The 4,649-nt window shown below is 45.8% G+C and overlaps 1 pseudogene; it reads left to right on the plus strand.

Moving 5' to 3' along the window:
- The first annotated feature begins 960 nt into the window (after positions 1-960).
- Positions 961-4,171, plus strand: LOC101427551 (serine/threonine-protein kinase LATS2-like; annotated as a pseudogene).
- Positions 4,172-4,649: the final 478 nt, after the last annotated feature.

Consider the following 4,649-nt stretch of genomic DNA (forward strand, 5'->3'; position numbering starts at 1 on the left):
AAATTTATTTTTATTCAGCTACCTATTTATAGAGCAAGTCTGCTGTGCTAACAAGCACTTACGGATTTATTGTTGCTATCTTATCATTAGAAACAGGGATAGGCTGTTTATCTTTTAACTATTCAAAGTGACTTTTTTCTTTCTACTAAACTGGTCTCTTGACCAAGGGAGTCTCAACAAAGAACATCTTTTTCCTGTTTTGTTTTCTAGGTTAATTCACATTTTATTTTCTTCAGCCAACAAGTCTTTACTTCCTTCACTCAGCCAGTCTTTGGGGATTCTCTGTTTTCCTGCAGTCCTCTCTCTCTCATGGCAGGATCAATATGGTGGCTTCTCCCCCATTTATATCAGCTCCCGTAAGAAGTCCAAAAATCAACCTGACACAAGCTTAACCAATGCAGTCCAATGAAAAGGCCCCACACAAACATGACTGGATTCATTCAAAAGCATTAATATTCTCTTTTGGGGATTCATAAAAGAACTCCAAATTGTCACACTCCGCCCTCTGAATCCCAAAAAGACATGTTCTTTCAATGTGCAAAATACCATCATTATATCACAATATTTCAAAATCTCAAATCATTTCAGTATATATCAAAATCAGTTATTGTGAGTGCCTGGGGAAGATGGAGTGTCCACCAGTAGGTGGCCAGGACTTCCCCTTTCTTGAGCTGCCAGCAGCATCCCCTGTCCTGGTGAAGAGGCCATGGGGTCAAGCTAGGACACCCTCCAAACCCCAGCAGGTAGATGCTCTGGAGGTAGTGCAGTGATCGTCAAAATGAAGACTGGAAAATTCTCCCTAGGAACTATGGAAATTAAAGGAAAGAAGATTTTCGAAAGGAGATAGTTTGGAAAGTACATTTACAATGAACTTGCTGTATAAGGTTGTTGTTGTTTTTTAATTATTACTAAAATACTTTAAGAAGATTGTAGTTATGGTCAAAGGAAACTGTGCTAACAATGAGGCAAAAGTCTTTTCCTGCCATGCCGTATTCTGGAAATAGGCAGTGATTGGAAGAAATCTGTCAAGAGTTAAAGCAGCCATCCAAATGTTCAGTGCAGAGGTTACCTGTGGAACCAAACAATGATGCTTCCCTGTTCACCAAGGTCCTGGGGAGGTGGGGGGGTGGGGGGGAGGAACAAGGATGCTACCAGGCAGCAGCAGCTGAGAGCTAACCGAAAGTTTGTACCTTATCAGAAAGTTTTGAGGGAGATCAAATATTCTCTGCTGCCTTTTGCTAATGGGTTGGGCACTTCTGCAGCTGCAGAATAAACCAACAGATGCTGCAGGAACTGGTGAATGCAGGATATGACCAGGAGATGGCCGTCTGAGCCCTCAAGTTGAGGTGCAGCAGGAACATGGAGGCCGTTCTGGAGTGCATGAGCAAGATGGGATACTTGGACCCAAGAAATCAGCAAATTACACAGGTCATCAAGAAGACCTCCCCAGGAAAGGGCATCACAATTGCCAGCATGACTCAAAGGCCATGTTCTGAAGATATTGGCGATTCCTTCCCTTCCTATTTTTAGCTGAGTGTGGCAGCCTATGAGGAACCCAGCTTTGGTGTAGAGGGCTGGAGAAAGTGCCCTACCAGTACATGGAATACCTATTTTCTGAGCACCAACCCCTGCTCTGACCCCAACTGGACGGTGGCCTCCTGGGGTTGGGCCTCCTGCCCTGCCTAGGGGCCACCAGCATCAGACCAAACAGTGTGTTGTGGAGATGAAGGTCCCCCTGATGGGTTACTCTGTGGCTAGCCAGGGAGCCAAGTCCTCCAGCTCCAAGGCTCCCATGACTCCATTGGCCCCCATTATGGCTGCCCCATCTGCTAGTGCCTGGGAAGCTGATGGGCTACTGTGTCCAGTGCAGTCCCTCCTTCCAGAGCAAGCTGCAGTTGGAGGCGGGTGCATATGCCAGCCAAGGACCTGGACTGCCTGCCTTCCAGGGGACTGTAAATGCTGCATCCCCATGACAAACAAGTCAGCCCTGCCTCCTACCAGATATAGGGGATGGGATCTCAGAGGCAAGCCCCCCACAGAGCTTCCCACATAGCCTCCTTACCCAGTCCTGAAACAGCCTGTACCTGGACTTGCATGAATGAGGGGCTCCCCTGTCCAGCCCTGGCAGTCCACACAGTCCTGCTGGGACTAGTTTAAAAACCCAGGTCTGGATATGCCACCCCCTCCCAGTCAGTCCATGTCCACCTGGCTTGATCATCCCATCCCCAGTAGGACCAACTCTTTCAACAGCCACCAGCAGCCAGCACCTGTGCTCATGAGGCCAGGAGCCACCAGCAAGACATATCCTCCCTGCCCTCCCCCAATACTATCAGTGTGGTCACTTCATCTTACATCTTGCATTGGGTCAAGAGCATGAGGATGAGACCAGAGCCCCTGATGGCTTTGGGGCCTTGCTATCTGAAATGGATGCCAGGATTCACTCCAGCAGTGGAAGGTCTTGACTCTTAGCAAGCCCCCTGGGGGGGGGGGGGTTCAGTGCATACCCAATGGACATGGAGATGAGGTGCCTGCCCCCACCTTACCCCAAGCATTTCTTGCTTCAAAGTAAATTGGAGTAGTGAGACATTACCAGATTGTGTGTGGATATGGAGCAGGATCTTCGAGCCCCCCCCTCCACACACACACCCCGCAGCCTGCTGAGAGAAGCCACAATAGCCACAAGGTCACCAAAGGGGAGAAAGTTGGGAAAGATAAAAAGCAAATCCAGTATGCAAAAGAACAGAAAGACTAAGGGAAGAAAGAAGCATGCATCAAGAGCTACTTGCCCTTTGCATTCAAGTTCTTCATGGTGCAGAATGTGGAAAATGTAATCAAAATCTACCAACCAAAGGTCAACTAGAGCAAGAATGGCAAAAGCTGGAATCTGGGAAGGTGAACAGGACAGATAAGGAAGATCCTTTCAGGAGTCTAATTACAACAGATTGAAGAGGGCCAAAATCGATGTCTGTGTTTGTGAAAATGAAGAGCCTGGGCATTGGAGCCCAGCTTGTAAGGTTGATATCCACTCTCCATACACCATGAAGACCCTGAGAAAGAAGGACATGCTGGACAGGAACCAGGGAGCCCATGTCAAGACCAAGAGGAATGTCTTGGCCCAAGGCAAACAGTGAATGGGGAGTTAAACTCTACTACTCCTTCCAAGACAAAGACAGTTTGTACTTCATGATGGAGTACATCCTGGGGATGACATGATGAGACTGCTTACCCTCATGGAGCTCTTTCCCAACACCTGGTCCTCTTCTACATTGGAGAGCTGACCCTGGCCATGGAGAATGTCCAAAAGATGGGCTTAATCCACTGGGATATCAAGCTAGACATTTGGCCTCTGCACTGGATTCAGGTGGACTCACGATTCCAAGTACTATCAGAAAGGGAACCATATCAGAGAGGACAGCATGGAGTCCAGCAACCTCTGGGATGGCATGTCCAATTGTTGGTGTTGGCACAGGCTGAAGATCCTGCAGCAGAGAGCAAGAAAGTAGCATCAGAGGTTTCTGGCATATTCTATGGTTTGGACTCCAAATTACATCTCTCCTTAAGTGCTCCTTCATGAAGGATACACTTAGCTGTGTGACTGGTGGAGTTTTGAGTCATTTTCTTTGAGATGCTGATGGCATAACCCCCTTTTTTGGCAACTACTCCTACAGAAACCCAACTGAAAGTGATCAACTGGGAGAATACACTCCACATTGCAGCCCATGCCAATATGAGCTCTAAGGCCAGGGACCTCATCACCAAACTGTATTGTGTCACTTAAGACCTGCTGGGGAGAAACAGTGCTAATGACCTCAAAGTCCACCCATTCTTTGGCTCCACTGATTCCTCCAGTGACATCTGGAGACAGCCTGCTCCCCACATTGCCAAGATCGACCATTCCATGGACACCTCAAATTTACCCTGAGATGAAGAAATCCCTTGGAACAATGGTAGTGAGGAGAGCACTTAGTCTTGGGATGTGCTCGAATCAACAAATAAACACCCTGAGAATACTTTTTAGGAATTTACCTTCTGAAAGCTCTTTGATAGCAACGGCTATCTCTTTAGGTGCCCAAAGCCCTCAAAAGAAGAAGTTTCACAATCTGAGAACACAGACTTAAAAAACCCAAATCTGGGGTATCAAACTGAAGGCTGCCAACAAGTGTATTTATAGGCAACAATTCAAGAGTCCCAGGAAACTCCACCTCTTTCTATATACAGATGCCCATAGCTGATATCTTAACAGCACAGTGGGAAAGCTGACATCAGCTTTGTTGTAAATTTGCCCATTGTTTCCTACACTTGATATCTTGGCATTCTGGTCTACACCAAAAACAAACAAACATAAAAGCAAAACTTCTTTTAAAAAACACTAAGGTTTAGCAAATCTACATTTCTAGATAGTGCTTGATAGGAAAGAGGGATTCACATTGTCTTCAACACTGCCTTTGAATTGGTTTTTGAGCCCTTCATCAGAGTAAACCAATATTTTTTTAAAATTACCATTGAGAAAGAGTATTTACTTTATATCCATTTTTTCTTAATTAACTTTGACAAATCATGCTGTTATTTTCTACATTTGTATTCTATACATAGCACTTATTTACATTTAGGAGAAGACATAAAAACTGAAGAACATGTGATAAGAAATC

Source organism: Dasypus novemcinctus, chromosome 27 (assembly GCF_030445035.2).
Source record: "Dasypus novemcinctus isolate mDasNov1 chromosome 27, mDasNov1.1.hap2, whole genome shotgun sequence".
In the NCBI taxonomy this organism is placed as follows: Eukaryota; Metazoa; Chordata; class Mammalia; order Cingulata; family Dasypodidae; genus Dasypus; species Dasypus novemcinctus.